The following is an 18,593-nucleotide window of genomic DNA, read 5'->3' on the forward strand; positions in this document are numbered from 1 at the left end:
GTTTTTAATAGAAATGAGTGTTATATTTTGTCAACAGTTTTTTCAACATCTATTTAGATAATAATATGATTGTTTTTGTTATTGATATGGTCAACTATTCTGATAGTGTTCTTAATATTAAACCAGGCTTACATTCTTGGTATAAATGCTACCTGGTTATAGTGCGTGATCTTTTCGATACATTGTTGTAATTTTTTTGGCTAATATTTTATTTAAAAATTTTGCTTCAATATTCATTAGGGAAATTGATCTATAATTTTCTTCTTTGTTTTTTGCTTTCCCTGGTTTTGGGATAAAACCTATTTGTGTCATGAAAAGAATTTGGTAGGACTTCTTTACTAGTTTTTCAAATAATTTACATAGCATTAAAATTAATTATTCCTTAAATGTTTTGTAGATTTCACTTGTATATCTATCTGGTCCTGGGAGTTTTGTCTTAGGGAGCTCATTTATGGTTTGTTTAATTTCTTTTTCTAAGATAGGGCATTTAATTATTCTATTTCCTCTTCTATTAGTCTGGACAATTTATATTTTTATAAATATTCATCCATTTCACTTAGATTGTCAGTTTTACTGGCATATAATTGGGTATAATAACTCAATAATTTTTTTAATGTCATTTTCAATAATGGTGTATCCATCCTTTTCATTTTTGATACTGGTTTTCTTTTTCTTCTTTTATTTGGTTTTCTTTCTTCTCTTAAATCAAATTGACCAGTGGTTTATTTATTTTATTGGTTTTTTCCCCCATAAAATCAATTCCTGGTTTTACTTATTAGTTCAATGACTTTTTTAGTTTCATTTTATTAATCTCTCCTACAATTTACAATATTCCCCCTTTGGTGTTTAGTTGGGATTTTTAATTTGTTCTTTTTCTACATTCTTTAGTTGCATGCCCAATTCATTGGTCTGTTCTTTCTCTCTTTTATTGATGTTCACACTAAGAAATTTTCTCTAAGTACTGCTTTGCCTGCATCCCACAAATTTTGGAATATTGTTTTACTGTTGTTATTCTCTTTAATGAAATTATTGATTATATTTCTGATTTGTTCTTTTGACTCACTCATTATTTAGGATTAGATTATTTAGTTTCCAATTAATTTTAATCTATGCTTTCAAATCATTTTATTTAATGTAATTTTTATTGCACTGTCATCTGAAAATGATACATTTAATATTTCTGATTTTCTGCATTTTGTGGTGAGGTCTTTATGCCCTAATGCATGGTCAGTTTTTTTGAAGATGCCATTTACGGCTCAAAAAAAGTATACACCTTTGTATTCCCATTCAGTTTTCTCCAGTGGTCTATCATATCTAACTTTTCTAAGATTCTATTCATCTCCTTAACTTCTTTCTTATTTGTTTTTATGGTTAGATTTATCAAGCTCTGAGAAGGAAAATTTGAGGTTCTTAACTATGGTAGTTTTACTATTTCCTCCTGTAATTGATTTAACTTTTCCCTTGTATGCCAAGCCATTTGGTACATATGTTTAGTATTGATATTACTTCATTATTTATAGTTCCTTTTAGCAAGATGCAGTTTACCTGTTTATACCTCTTAATCGGGTTTGTTTTTGCTTTTGCTTTGTCTGAAATCATAATTGCTTCTCCTTTCTTTTTTTTTTTTAATATCATTTGAAGCATAATAGATTCTGCTACAGCCTCTTATTTTAAATCTGTTTGTTTCTTTCTGTTTCAAGTATGTTTCTTGTAAATAACATATTGTTAGATTCTGCTTTCAAATCCATTTTGCTATCTACTTCCTGTTTATGGATGAGTTCATGCTATTTACACTCTCAGTTATGATTACTAACTATACATTTCCCTCTGTCCTATTTTCTTCTTTTTATTATTCTCTCTTTATTTTTATCCTGTCCATCTTCTAAAGTGTGTTTTGCTTCTGACTACTGTCTCCTTTTATTTCCTCTCCTTTTTGTCACTCTCTCCTTTCTTTTCCTCTTTTCTGCTCCTACTTCCCTGTTGGGTAAGATAGATTTTTATACTCAGCTAAATATGTATATCTATTCTTCTGTCTCTGAACCAATTCCAATGAGAGTGAGATTCAAGAGTCAACTTCTATCCCCTCTCCCATTTTCCCCTTTACTGCAAAAGTTCTTCCTTCTATGCCTCTTTTATGTGAGATAATTTCCCCCACTCCACCTATCCCTTCTTCCTTTCCCAAAGGCATCTGTCTTTTTTGACCATTCTTTTTGTACATTATCCCACCATAATTGATTCATTCCTGTGCCCTCTTTCATGTAGATTCGTGTAGAAGCCTTTTAATTGTCCTGATGATGATAAAGTTCTTAGAAATTATGTGTATCATCTTCCCATATAGAAAAGTAAAAAGTTTAACCTTATTGAATCCCTTATGATTTCTCTTTCATGCTTGCCTTTTATGCTTCTCTTAAGCCATTTATTTGAAAGTTAAATTTTCTATTCAGCTCTGGTCTTTTCATCAGGAATGGTTGAAAGGCTTCTATTTCATTAAATATCCATTTTTTTTCCTTGAAGGATCATACTCAATTTTGTTGGAGAGGTTATTCTTTCTGAGCCCATTTCATAATGTGTAAAATGAAATTCAGACCATGTCTATAACTAGAACATAACTATAGAAAGATATATCTTAGTTAAAAGGAACAGTGTAGGTAAAAGAAGTGTAAATTAGTGTAGTATATCAAAAAGATATACCCATGCAGAGGCTGCTGCAAGCAGCTCATACTAACTTGTAAGAGCTGATCTTTAAAATTTCTTTGTGAGCTTTTCCATCTCAGAAATAAACAAGTGCTGCAAATCAAGACTTGATTTAACTGTTATATTGAGTGTTTAAACTTACTAAAATTATAAAGAAAATGTTAATGACATGTATTAAAGTACTTTTTTTTGAATATGTGAGTAAATTTTTTTGAGAGCTGGTTGTTTAAATATTTACCAGTTCACTATTGTACTCATAGGAAGAAATCTAGAAATCAGAGGTTAGGAACACATCTTGGAGAACATGGAGGTGAAGTAGAAACAGAAACATTAGCAATCCTAAATTTTTCCACAATAATACCAATTAACAATAGTAATGGAAATCCTTTCTATTGCATATCACTTTATGCTTTTTCAATGCCTACTGTTATCATCTATCTCATTTAATCTTCCTGACAACTCTGTGAGGTAGGCAGGATAAGTCTTATTAATCTCATTTGACAAATGAAGTAACTGACACAAAGAAGTTCAATTCAATCAACATTGTTCAAGCCCTTATGGTATGTAAGCAACCTTGTTCAAATTTGCTTAAGTTACCAAAGCTACTTACTAACAAAACCAAAATGTCTTCCACCACTGGAATTCCATGATTCTATGAATTCATAGCTTCTGATTATTAATCCAGTGCTCAGGGATAAAAGAATATTGGAATTTGAGTTAGAAGGCCAAAATTCAAGTCCCTTCTCTGCTTCCTGATTCCTTATATGAGCCCTTGGGAAAGTCATTTCTTCTTTTGAGACACTTTTCTCATTTATAAAATAAGGAGATCAGAGAAGCTGATGTCCACACTCCCTCCCCAGTCAAAATCCTAGCACCCTTAGCTATTGGACACATATTGCCAGCTGACATAGAATCATAGATTTTGATATAGAAGGGCCCCTCAGAGGTCATCTAATCTAACCCCATCATTTTACAGTGGAAAGTAAAGGCATCATTTACAATTCTATTGGCAATGTGTTATAAGGTGGGGAATTATTCCCTAGCATTTAGAGTCCTTCTATCTTTACAGTAAAAATAGCTATATGTAGGGCCTGGAAAGTATGGAAACCTTGAGCAGTGATATCAACTCATTATCCCCTTAAATTGTCTGTTACACTAAAAATGGTTGGCAGGAATGAGATGATTAGTGATGATCTTTTTCTGTGAAGTGATGGAAACTGGTATTCACAGGCTTGGCAGCTGTTTGAAGACTAGAACAGATCTAGAAAGCCAGGGGAGAACAGAGGCCAAATGGTTTGTGGTAGATAATGAGTCAGAGAACTAAAGAGTTCTAAAAAGGTTCTCACAGCATTTTGAGACCATAAGAATTATATACTCTTCTTTTGGAGATTGGAATTGGATTTCACACTTGAAAACTGGTGCAAGAATGCTAAGGCTTAAGAGCAAATGGCTTTTTATGGAGATTTAAATGACATTTTGCACTGGAAAAGTTGTCTGGAATATGTCCAGAGCCCTTTAAAGGGGACCAATGGAATGGCTTAATTCTAAGCCATTCTTCACTTACCCACTTCACAGAGACCAGAGAGAATCATGAAGTTAAAAGTATGATATATACCTTCCCTCTAGGAATGGAGAAAGAAAATAGAAGTAACTGAAGATGAAGATGATGGGGCAGTAGTTCCAGAATCACAGAATGTTAGAGGCCATCGAGTCAAATCAATTAACAATTGAAGTACCTACTACATGTTGGACCCTGTGCTAGCATTACAAAGACAAGAATAGAACAGTCCCTGCCTTTAAGGAGCTACATTCTATTGGGAGAGATAACACACATTTGGAAGAGATAATACATATATGCATACATGTATGCATATTTTCACAAGCATAGGTATGCAGTGCATAAATACATGTGTATATCCATATACACTGTGTATATATGTGTGTACATATGCACACATTGTGTGTGTACATGTATGTTTATATTGGGCATAATTAATGCATGAATTTATTTATTATAGATGTAAAAAAATTCCTTAAATTGGAGGGGAAGGTAGAAAGGACAGAAAATAACTCTTATGGATTTTATAGTCTAGAAAGGGCATAAGGCAACAGCACAGGAAACTGTCATATAGCAAATTTATTGACAAATGACTTTTTATTTTAAATTAATTTGGTTCACATTTGTGACTAATTCTCTAACCCCATCTCAATTTTGCACTTGTTGTATACTTATATCCCCTAATTTGAACTCAACTTTCACTTGCATGGCACTGTCTATTCATCCATTGATAGACAATCTTTATTTTTCATTCCATTCCAGGACCCTGACTGCAGTTATTCCCTGTATTCTTTTTCTCTAACCAGCAACAGTTATGTTCTTTAACTCTTACCTTGCTACAACTTATTGTCTAATTAGAGAGCATAAATGAGGAGTAAATAACAATTATATCCCTCTTTTAGTGCTCTTTTTCTCACTATTGCCAAATCATGAATTCCCTATTCTGGATTACTGACTGAAGTTTGTCTTGATCTCTAAGCAGTCATAACTGGGCATTCTGAAGTTTGGGGTTAGTGGTACAGAGAAAAGTCCATATCAGGGGCAGTTATGCTTGGAGAAGAAGTCTTAATAGAGAGAGTGGTAGATTTAAAGTCTAGATGACTTCAGTTTAAATCCTCCTTAGATATTTCTTAGCTGGGTGATTCTGGGTAAGTCACTTAAACCTCTCCAAACTTCATCTTTCTCATTTGCAAAATAAGAGGTTGGACAAGATAGCTTCTAATTAATTTTCTAGTATTAAGTCTATGATCCAATTAATCACTATGATACTCTGACCCCTTGGAAAAGTCAGAGAAAGAGGGTAATAAATAGGGGATAAAGGTGGCAAGGGAAAGCAGGTCTTAGAAGAGGACCTGGGCCTTTGGGGATGGTACGAGACAGTAAGACATAAGAATGATTGGCCAGTAGATTGCCATGGATAATAAATGGGCTCTCTAGATATCACACCTTGAGACAAAGCCCAGGTATTCTCACCTTAGTTAAACTTATATACTGGAGCCCTCGTTACTACTTCCCACTTTTCTAATTTTTTGACTCTTAGACCTTCAGCTTGATCACAAAAACAAAAACACCATAATTCCCTGCACTTGGCCTTAATCTCCTGCCTCTAAGACCTTTGACTTAAATATTTGTCTTATTCATGCCTCCCCCCACCCTTACTTCATTTGACCAACCTAGCCTTTCATTGTGTGCCCACAGTACTGTATCTGCCCTAGACCATAAACTTGTAAAAGTTATGGATTAGGGCTATATAGTTCTCTTTGTAAAATGTTCATCATAGTAACCAGTTTAATCAGGCTCTCAACAAAGGTGTTTTGACAACAATGATCAATTCAAATGTCTAAGTGTTGCAGGTGGGAGTAAAGGGGTATCCTCTATGATGACCTCTCTTATTTTCTCATTTATGTAGAAGAGGAGAAATATTCCAAGCCTTCCTCAGAGTGTCAATGATTAGAAGACCTTGGGTTTGGGGATTTGGGGGATATTTATTAGTTTTGTTGTTTTAGGGGACTCGAGGGGGGGGGAGTTGCTTTCTGGAAAACACCTAATAAATCACATAAGAAAGATTGGCTTGGGCTTTATCCGCAGTGATGCATTTCATCACATCACTGAGGTAACGTGGTGTGACAATTCTGCAATACATTATATCAGCTGGGAAAAGAGAGAAAGAGGTGGCTTCCGGAACAAAAGTATTTGAGAGCTTCCCCAAGTTTTTAAGAAGTGGTGAGGAGTGAGGGAATGGTTCTTTGAACTTCAGTTCTCTGATGACATAGTCTACTTTTTACTTAGCTACCAGGCACCATGTATAGCAAATTGTCAGGATGGAAGACTCAACCTTCATCTGTACCTGTAGACAGCCATCTCTCTTCCTCCTAGAATGATGAAAATGACCACATGCCATAGAAATGAGAGCTCATTACCAGTCAAAGCAGTTTTATATATAGGATCTACTTTAACACCACCACCACCACCCCCAGCCCTGTGAGGGAGACAGGGTGGGTGTTATTTCCTACAGTTGTAAGGAGCCAAGTTCAGTGTGAAATGAAATGCTTGGGGGATTTTTATCTTATGTACAAATGGAGAAACAGAAATAGAGGCCATGGTGAATGATGACTCTTTAGCTGCCATTTGCAATGTTGTACATCTGTGAATTGCTTCTCATTGTCAAAAAGTGCCTATTGAGCATCTGTTTATGGCCAGGGCTATGCAGAATATTGTTCAAAGAAAATCTGTAAAATAGGGCTAATAATACCTGCCCTGCCTGTGGGTATTACTTACTAGTGTTATTATGAGGAAGCACTTTGTAAGCCTTAGAATGTTATATAAATGTGACTTATCGTTGCTATTATTATTAGAACTATAACTAGCAAATTCTGTTCCTGGTACCATTAGGACATAATGGGTATGCATTGTGGGCAAGTGGGGTCAGGCTGGGGTGGAACTCATTGGGGGAGCTACTGCCAGGTGGATGAAACTCATGCCATCTGGTCGCTTCTACAGTAATTATTTTTGCTAACTGCATGCTAAGCTCAATTATTTCTATGTTGCTGAAGTATTTGAAGTGCTATCAGCATCGTCTACATTCTGGTGCCCTGGGCAAAGCCCTAATCACTCTGGCCTAGTTATAACTTTGATTATTATACCCATTTTATAGATGAGAGGAAAGAGGTTCAGAAAGGGTAAGCAACTTGCTCTGTGTATCACAGTAAGTGGTAGAGAAAGAATTAACCATGTCTAATGACATCATCAACATCCTTCCCCTCTCCCTCTACTAAATGCTGAAGAAGAGATAAGAGTAGTGGGACAGAAGTCAGCTTCAGAGTCAAAGAGACCTGGGCTTAATTCCATCCTCTGACACACACTGACTGTGTGAAGACAGTCATAACATTTAATCTCTCAGTGTTCCCAGGCAACCTTCTTAGAGTTACCCTGTAGAAAAAGAGGCTGATTTGCATTAGTAGGGAGAATTTTCTCACTGGGAGTTCTCTATAACCAATGAAATGATAAGTCTAAACAAAAAGCAAGAAAGCAAATGTATTGAAGAAAGGTTGATAAAGAGAAACCTAGCAAAGCTATTTCATTAACATTATAGCATGCCAGAATTGAGAAAACCATGATCCTCAGGCTGTCTGGACTCGGATTTCTGAAAAAGCAATATAAAACACAGGCAAGAGTCACCTCACATGATTGGGGGAATGGGTATTCAGCTAAATCAGATGTTCTCATCAGAATAATTATAATATATTTTACATATATATGATTTATTCATTTTGAGAGAATTAAAATACAATTAATATCATAACATTATGAACACCATTTAATCTTTGAAGATTCTAAAGGCACTTTATGATCTTGCAGGCCCTTAAAGGCATCATAATGAATATTAATTTTTATTGTAGCAATGAATTGGGAAAGTTTTATTTAATAATATACAGGATGAAAACAAGTATCTCTCTCTCTAAATCTGTCTCTGTGTCTCTGTCTCTTTCTTTCTCCCTCCCTCTCTCCCCTAGTTTGTTTCTCATCTATCATTAATATATAAACCAATCTAACCATCCATTGTCCCTGCTCCTCTCCTCAATTTCTCAAGGTAACTACCACTTTTTTCTCTTTTTACTGAAATGAATTTTCCATTTATGCCTTTCCTCCCTCTTTCCCTTTCCCAAACACACAAACTTATTCTCCTTTGTGACTTTCTGATTTCTGTTAAGAAGCGACCTCAAGGGGATTAGAGGCTAAAATTTATCAAATTTCAAACCCAGTCATACCTAAGCTGTTCTTTTCTAGATTCTCTGGTGTGCTACACCCCATAATTGCTTAAGTGGCAGCCTTTTCACATCTTCTTTGCCCCAACTGCCACCATAAACACTTGTCTGTCCAAGAGTAATTACCATTTCACTCAGATATTCCTGAAATGGTTTTGCTCTCACTCTTATATTCCTTTTAAGTCACCTGAGACAGAGATTTAATTTGTTTCTTTTTTTCCTTTTAAAATTTTAATTATTTTAAAAAAATACCTTTATTTCCAAATATATTCCCCAACCCAGAGAGTCATCCCTTGTAACAAAGATTTTTTTTTAAAAAGTTAAAGAGAAGTAGCAAAGTAACATCAGCTGAGCCTGACAGAACACTCAATATTCTACATCCAAGTCCCCTACTTCAGGGCAGAATGGAAAGAGCTACATGTTCCCTTCTTTTCTTTGGGGCCAAGTCTAATCATTATAGTTGTACAGCATGTATTTTTGTAAGGTTGTTGGTGGTGCTCTTTCTATTTGCATTGTTGTCATCATTTCTAATATTGTTTTTGCTGCCTCTGGTTACTTTGTGCATTCAAATCTTCCTATGTTTCTCTGCATTCTTCAGATTTATTGTTTCTTATGGCACAGTAATATTCCATTAAATTATGAACCCCAGTATGTCTAGCAATGCTCCAACTGGTGGGCATCTATTTTGTTACCAGTTCTTTGGTACCACAAAAAAGTAATTCTATGAAAGACGTTAGGTTTTTAAAAAATGAGTTCACTAATAACTAAGAAAAAGAAAATTAGTTATATAGCATAGGACCAAAGAAGTAAATAGTGAGAAAAACTTTCTTTTAGAAAACCCTAATCTAGTCTCACAGGCTAGAAAAAGCAGCCTCTGTTTTCAATCACCTCCCCACATGATCAGTTACCATGCTTCCAAGGAAGAAGAATCCAACATGTGTCCTTATGATGTAGTGGCTAGAGCCCTAGAACTGAATCATTATGACCTGGATTCAAATTCTTCCTGAGATACTTATTAGGGGCAGGTAGTTGGCATAGTGGATAAAGCACTGGGCATGGAGTCAGGAAGCCTCATCTTTCTGAGTTCAAACCTGGCCTCAGACACTTGCTAGCTGTGTGACCCTAGGCAAGTCAATCAACCCTGTGTGCCTCAGTCCCCCATCTGTAAAATTAACTGGAGAAGGAAATGGCAAACCACTCTAGTGTCTTTGCCAAGACAATTCCAGATGGGGTCAGGAAGAGTCTGACACAACTGAGCAACAACATATTTACTAGCCTTGTGACACCAGACATGTCACTTAACCTTTCTGGACTTCAGCTTCCTTATCTGTAAAACCAGGGGCTTGGACTCAATGACCTTAAGCATCTTTCCAAGTTCTAAGTCTATTATCCTTTAATAGAGCTCAGAACAATTCCACTCCTTTCTTTTATGATGCTAGGATGACCTTTCCTTCTTGCTTCTCTCACTAAGCTGTAGGCAGCATTGGAGAGTTTTGAAGTACTAGTCCCATAGCTATTTTTTCTAGCCCATGTTTTCCACTTTCATTCCTGTTCCTAGTCCAGCTTAAATTCTAAAGCCCTCACAAACATTCTGAAGACAAATTACCTTGCATTTCTATTGGATTTGGAGTTTTGAAAAGCACTTTCTGGACAACAATGTTCTGACTATGCTAGTATAAAATTTTCCATCTTGGAGATGAGAAAATCAAGAAGTGAATTCAGAGAAATGAAACGATTTGCCCAAGGCTTCATCTCTGGTTAATAGCCTAATAAAAAGAGAACTGGAATTACGGTATCTGGGATTGAGTCTCATGTCTGACACTAAATTAGCTGGATAACCAGATTCAGGGCACTTAAACTCTCTTCAACTCAGTCTTCTCATTCCTACAATAGAAATTCTTTCTTTCTTCTTTCTTTCTTTCTTTCTTTCTTTCTTTCTTTCTTTCTTTCTTTCTTTCTTTCTTTCTTTCTTTCTTTCTTTCTTTCTTTCTTTTCTTCTTCTTCTTCTTCTTCTTCTTCTTCTTCTTCTTCTTCTTCTTCTTCTTCTTCTTCATTATCATCATGCCTGTAGAACCTCTCTCAAGGTAGTAATTATGCTCAAAGGAGTTAATACATGCAATTTTGCAAACTTTAAAAATAATACACATGCCAGTTAGTATTAAGTCCAAAGCCAGCAGTCAGAGGTTGCCTGATTACCAGGTCAGCACATTTGCATTTGCAGCCCAGCTTAGGCCTTCATTGGTCTCACCTAGATTATTATAACAGCCTTCAAATTAATCTTTTTGCTTTGATCATGTCTACTCAAAAGTCTTCCATGATTTCCTATGACTACCCAATCTCTCTGTCTCTGTCTTTGCCTGTCTTTGCTTCTCTTTGTCTCTCTTTCTCACACAAGAGTATATAAATTCTACATACACATATATTATACAAGAGTGTATAAATTATATGTATGTATATATAGTATATAAATTCCACATATATTTATATATAGTATACAAGAGTATATTAATTCTCACTATCACTTATTTTTACCTTCTGTTGAGTCTTGTTTCCTTTTTCTGATGGTTCCTCTTATTGGTTTTAATTTTCACTTACAACTTCACTAATGGGTATGTAAATGTAAAGCCTATATCAGATTGTGCACCATCTTGGGGAGGGTGGGGGGAAGGAAAAGGGAGAAAAATTTTCAACTCAAAAGCATCTGCAAAAAATAAAAAAATTAAAAAAACAAAAAAAAGAGTATATAAATTCTCTATATATGTGAATCTACATATCAATCCACACACACACACACACACACACACACACACACACACACATACACATATATGAAGAGAGAGGGAGAATATACAAGAGTATATAAGGTCTCTCTGTGTGAGAGAGACAGTGTGTGTGTGTGTGTGTGTGTGTGTGTGTGTTGCTTACAAGAGTATATAAATTCCAAGACCTTCCACCAATGACTCCAATCTACCCTCCCATCCTTTTTCTATATGACTCACCTTCATTTACTTTGCATTCCATTCCAATCAAACTACTTTCTAACATATGATCCTTCTCCATCCCTTCATATCTTTTTACTTCTGCTCACATGTCACACATACCAGCAATAACTTCTTTCTTTCTTTCTCTCCTCTCTGTTTTTGAATTCTTTCACATGATGTTCATTTTGATCTTTTTGGGAATTCCTCTTTTCCTTTTGGGAATGTATCTATCCTTTCTGCCTTTTCAGAACCTGCTCAACTTTCTAGGCCCAGTACAAAGCTCAGCCTCCCTAGGAATCCTTTTTGAACTACTCTAGGCCTCATTTATCAATTCCTTCTCAGAATTTTTATCCAATCTATACTCCATGCCATGCAATTTAGCTCTCCATATGTTTCAAGTGTGTTTATCCTGTTTCTCCAGTGAAGTGGCCCAGACCACCTGAAGACATATTTATTAAGGGGATGAGACACCTAAAATAAGGGATGAGGTAGGCACATTAAAAATACAATGGAAAACTGCACAGCCTTTATCTTTTTGCAGCTGTAATCAGGGCTGGTTCCCTATAGAATAATGGAGGTAAGGAGAAGTCTGTGTTCAAGTTATGTTCTTTTTATCCTTTCCCAATATTCACTAGTCCTGTGCCTCCATGAAGGGATAGAGACTGGGCCTATTAATTCGCTGGTATACAGATCTCCCAGGCGAGGAAACTCCCTCTACCAATGCAGGTTGACACTTTCTCTGCAACTTATAGTCTTGGAGAGTTGCCTAGAGCAATGAGAGGTTAAGTGACTTGCCTAGTATATGTCAGGCAAGACTTGACATCAAAGTCTTCTGGGCTCCAAGGTCATCTCTCTTTTCAACATGCTACAATGCTTCCCTTGCAGGCATGTCTTACAATAGATACACACTGTCCATGAAAGATATATATACCTACCTACATACCTACATACATATATGTACATACACACACATATATACATACATACATATATGCACACACACACATATGTTCACATTGGTTCTCTAAATGTACAGATAGATATCTTGAGGGGAGATATTGATCGATATCTCTGAGATCTTGCCCATCTTCTTTATAAGGAATTACAATTCCTGCTTTGTGAAGGTCCGCAAAGCTTACATATTGGTTTTCCTTTGAGAAGGAGGTACTAGAATTGAAGTAAACCTGTATGCCCTATTAAATATTTAAGGTCTAGAGTTGCAATTTGTTCAAACACAAAAAAGCCACTTTTCCCTATTTACTATATCTTAAAGGGAGAAAAGGATCCCAAACTTTCACTCTCCAACTTGGCTTCTTCCCAGTCAACTCTGGTTACACAAAAGACTATCTTAACCAGTGAGTAAACCCATTTATCTGAACAAGTAACAAATAGAAATAAGAAGTTGTACAAATTAGAATATATTAGAAAGTAAACAGGAATGAATGGGCTCTTAAAATAGAAGAGAGTTATCTCAGTTCAACCAAGAATGAGCAAAGCCCAAATTCACCCAAGGGGAAATTGCCCAAAATCTCTAAGATAAAATTAGACATCAAGGAGATATTAAGAAGCTGGTTTTCCTATATATGTTTGCAAAAGAGTCTGTGTCTCTCCATATGTCTAGAATCAGTGTTCGAGAGAGTTTGGTACCATGAGTGACTCTTGAAAAGAAGGCAACAAGAAAGCTTTTCAAAGCTTTCTGACCAACTCCACACCTCATGTAAGCATGAAGCATTGTGTCAACATTCTCTCCACCAATTAACTATCTCATTCAAAATGTTCCAGGCTTGACTGGAAACCTGGGTTACAGAGGAATAAAACTGGACTCAATGTTCCCAATAGAATGTGAGCTCCCCATGGGGATCTTATTTACATCTGAGATAATGCCAAAGCACACACATCTAAAATTCCTGTTAAAAAGTTCTTTGATAGAAGTAGAAGGCAGAATGGGGAGCTTAGAGAAAACATCTATTTCTCTCCTTATCTTCCGGAGTCAATGCATTATTTTGTGATGAGGTGCTGAGAAGAGGGGGGAATTGAGAATTTCTATATATATTCCATCTTACTTTCCATCTAGAAGAGGCATACAGTTTCCCCCAGTAGATATGGCCACAGCTGTCCAGAATTTGCAAGCTCAAATCCTATCTGTTTCTGTTTTCCCCACTCGAAAACCTTCCTGTCTTCTCAAAACCCCCCCACACTGTGCTGCTCCCGTGGTCATAATTTTTTTTTTTTTGTAAATTTGGTTAGCCCCATATTTCCTTTATGGTCATAAGACATGATTCTGTTCACAGATAATAGAGACAGATCCACACAGATGGGAGAATGAAAGAGGTTAAATCACTGTGATTTTCTAGATCTGACAGTTGCTTCTGAGTCAGGCCTGCAATAAGACATTTTGGTGTCTTTTCAAGGATATAAAGAATTTTAGAGTTTCTATGTTTGCAAGGACTCAATTCATTTCAGGCCCTTTTCTTTATCCTTGTGTTTTTCCTCTTCTTTTGAGCAATTGTGGCAGAGCAGGCAACAATGCCATGGCTTCATGCTTAATGTCACAGAGGCTACGCCAACCAAGCCTTGGTGCTGAGATGAGAAGAGAAATCAGAGTTCTTCTTTTTGGAATACCACCTTCTCTGAGTAAAGAGCAAATTTATTGGGGCATGGAACCATTGTATATCCAAGAGGGGAGCAATGAAACCTGCTTTATAATGCAGCAGACCATAACTCACCCAGATTTGAGGCTCTAAACCTGAATTAGGCCTAAGGAGAAGATAGATACACAGCATCAAAGCTTTAAAGTTAGAAAGTTCTTCAGAGGTTATCTAATACAACTCCTCTCCTTTCACAGGTAAGAAAAGTGAGGCCTAGAAATGTTAGGTACTTGGCTAAGGTCAAACAGTTAGCAAATGGTAGGATTTGAACCAAAGGTGCTGGAGTTCCAAACAAAGTCATCTGACTCTAAATACAGGCTTTTGTTGCTCAGTTGTTTTTGGTCATGACCTCATTTAGGGTTTTCTTGGCAAAGATACTGGAATGATTTGCCATTCCCTTCTCCAGCTCATTTTACAGATGAGGAAACTGAGGCAGACAAGGTTAAGTGACTTGCCCAGGGTCATACAGCTAGTAAGTGTCTGAGGCCAGATTTGAGCTCAGAAAGATGAGTCTTCCTGACTCCATACACAGCACTCCGTCCATGGTACCACCTACTTGCCCTATCACCTAGGTAATCCCGTATTTAGCATGATTCAAGATATTCTATAGGAAATTAAATCTTCTCCTTGCCAGTAAATATATTTCCTAACAGCTTGTTATGTTTGGTGTCTGAATGCTCCCATCTGGGATCCTTTTGTGGGGTGAAGATATCACCCTATCTAGTCATCTTTTTTTTTTTAATGCAGAAACCTCTGGGAGGGGTAATACATTAAGCTGTCATCAGTCATTAATAAATCAGCATAAGTTAATTTATCAGCTCACTTTCCTTATGACAGCTAGCTTGTCATAAAATATAGAGTAAATGGAAATTCTAATACAAAAGGAGGAAAAAAACCACATTTTTTTTAAAAAGCATGGGGCACTGTCCAAAGTGCGGTGTAATGAGGGATTCAACGCAACATGAGAGTATGGCGGTGGGGGGTGGGGGGGAGGTCTGAGAATAGGTTCTTTCTTTGGGAAAGACTAGAGTCAGAATCAGGTGTCAGGAGAGTATAAAAAAGACTCACTTTTAGCTTCTGCTCAGTGTTTTCTTAGTCTACACTCATATTGCCATCCTTTCCAGACCACTCCCAGTGCTCAGGACAGCCCCGACTTCAGCCTCTCTTCGTATTGATCCTTCCTTTATCCTGATCAGATACGCTGTTGGTTCAAGCATCTTGATGAGCTTAAAAGTAGAATCTTTGGTATTAAGGTGGAGATAATGGATGGCACTTGTAGCCTGCGTCAAGAAGAAACATATCTTAGGATGCTTTTGTCAAGATATTAGGAGAGACTTTCTTTGCTAAGGCCAGCAAACAGGCTGTGACCTGAGCTTGTCAAAACAACAATCCTTTGTGCCTAACCTCTGGATGATCTCAGCTACAACAAAATCCCAGAATTATTTTATATAATTATTGTATTGGTTTGACCAGCACCAGGTCTTCTCTGAGCTCAAACAAGCCCCTGCCATATCCATGTTCTGGTCATAAAGCCCTGCTACGAATCAAATTGGTCACATTGTGGTTGTTATCCCTCATTGTCAGGGCTACAGCTCACTGCACAGCCATTGGCATAAGTCGCAAAATTTGGTCATACTAAAGTGGATCCCTCCACTAAGGGCAGGGCCCCAGGACATCTGTCCTTGCTTGCAAACCATTTTCCTCACTTTGAAATTAAACTTTTGTTTGATTCCTGACTCTCCTGTTTCTAGCATGCTCTGTTCAACTCCAGCTACCCACAGGTCAGAGGCCAGTTCAGTCCAGTTGACATAAATTTGTGATTTGGACCTATCAGTCAACAGGCATTTATTAAGCGCCTACTGTATGCCAGGTGCTATGCAAAGTACTGAAAAACAAAGAAAGATGAAAGATAGTTTCTGCTCTCAGTGAGCTTACGATCTAATGGGTGAAATGGCACCCAAACAACTATATACAAAGAAGGTATATTACAGGATAAATTGAAAATAATCAACAGAGGAAAGGCACTAGCATTAAGTATCTCTATATTAAAATCTTACTTAGTTAAATGATCATGATGTGAAGTTGATGCTATAGCTTCTCTTTTGTTCTTCATTAATTTTGGATAGAATTATTTTTTAAATTCATGCATTTTTAATATTATATTCATTTTCTAAAAATGTGTCATTCTCTTTAATCCTCTCTTAACTAATGGACTTTCCCTAGTAACAAATATGTATATATATGTATATAAATATTCAGCAAAATCAATCAAAATATTCACTGAAGCAGCTCTAGATCCAGCCTTGTGACTGTTAGAAACCCAAATAGAGAACTGACCAGAACCATTAGTATCTCTTGTGACCCCTTGTCCAACACCAGCTCCAGTGTTAGATCCACATCACAAAGCAACCTCCTGCCAACTGATTTGGTGCCCACACCATGTCTTTCCTCACAGGACACCATACAACCACCTTTCATAATAGATAACCTTGAACCATCTATTCATCTATCACCCACACTAGATATCCCACATGCACTGATAATTCTGTCTGGACTCATTACTGAATGGTTAGCACACTCCTATCCCTTACAATTCCCAGCACTGAGCCCACAGGTACCAAAGCCCCCCAAAATCTTTCTTGTACCAACTGTCCCTTTCTTATTATGCTCTTTTAATATCCTACTCTATATCAGCCTAATTGTGCCCTCTGGAACCCCTCCTCCATAACTAACAAATTTCCTTTCATCTTAAACCTTTTGCTTTCTTACTCTTTCTATCTTCTGGCATTCATAGACCTGGCTCTTTCCCAATGACATTGTTTCCCTAGCACTGATAGCATTTTGCCTCATACCCCTAGTTTATTTATTATGATAGGGGAGGAGAAGAATATTAATATATCCCCAGGGGCACTTCCAGACTCTCCCTTCTACCATTATCACTTAGTAATCTCTTCTTTAAGAGTGATTCTATCCAAATTTATCACCTTTTTCAGATCCTGGTGGCTATTACTTACCACTCCCCAGGTCATCCTCCCTCTTTTCACTGGCTTTCCACTCCCATTTCTGCCCTCATATTAGGGAATTTATATATATAATATATAATATATATATTATATTATATGTATATTGTATATTATATATATGGATGGACAGATAGTAGGTAGATAAATAGTCGAGAGTAGATGTATAGATATAGATATTTCCTCAAATGTTATAAGTTCCACTCTTCCACAGCTACATACAGCAACGGTCATACATCAGATCTGGTCATCACCCACAAATGTTCCATTTCCATGTTTATTAATTCAATAATTCTTTTATTTGATTACAATTTTTATCACCCTGTCTTTCCCTATCTCTTCTAACTCCCATGCCCATTCTTCATTCATACTCATTGGATTTCCATTCCTTCCACCTTTCAGTGATTTCCCATTTCATCAGCCTTGTGCTGGCTACACTCTTGTCCCTTCCCAACCGCGACCTTTTGGTGAACTAGTTCATATCTACTCTTTTATCTACTATGTAAGCCCTTAGTCCTGGTCCCATAAAAATCATGCCTTAAACCCCAACTCCTGCCCCTTTCACTGTCCATATCCAAGCTTTTGCTATGACCTTGTCTATTTCACCTTTGCAACATCTCTGGAATACTCTCCCTTCTCTTCTCTGGCACTGCCACCATTCTAATGCAGGCCCTCATCACTTCATGTCTGGGCTATTGCTATAGCCTGCTAGTAGGTCTGCCCACCTCAAGTCTCTTGCCACTCCAATCCATTCTCTATTCAGTCACTAAAATGATTTTCCTAAGATGCAGGTTTGATCATATTACCCCCCTACTTGTTAAACTCCAGTGGCTGCCTATTGCCTCTACAGCAAGTAACAAATGCTCTGTTATTCAAAGCCTACCCCTCCCCACACCTCTTGAGTCATCTTCTACCTTCCTTCCTGACATGAACTCTTTTATCCAGTGACATTGGCCTCTTGTCTGTTCCCTGAATAAGGTGCTTCATCTTTTGACTCCAGGCATTTTTTTTTGGCTACCCTCCATGGCTGAACATTCTCCCTTCTTTGCTCCAACGACTGGTGTCCCTGGCTTCCTGTAAGTCTCAACTAAAATCTTGCCTTCTAGAGGTAGCATTCCCTAACCTTTCTTAATTCTGGTGCTTTCACTCTTTTAATTATTCCTTATTTACAATGTATATGTCTTGCTTTGTATATATTTGTTTGCATGTTGTCTCTCTGTAAGTAAGGTGATTTTGTTACTCTTTTTTTAGACAGTAGTTCCCAGGATCCTAGATACTAGTTGCCAAGGTCCATGACCATAACAATCAACCAGTGCCGAGGATTTCACATGGTAAATGATTTCTACTGAGGCAGCACAGTGAGACATAAGGATGAGATAATGTAAACATTTTAGTTTAGTTGCAAATAATCTACTGCCTCTGTGCAG

This window comes from Phascolarctos cinereus, unplaced genomic scaffold (assembly GCF_003287225.1).
Source record: "Phascolarctos cinereus isolate Bilbo 61053 unplaced genomic scaffold, phaCin_HiC Scaffold_4;HRSCAF=312, whole genome shotgun sequence".
Taxonomy (NCBI): Eukaryota; Metazoa; Chordata; class Mammalia; order Diprotodontia; family Phascolarctidae; genus Phascolarctos; species Phascolarctos cinereus.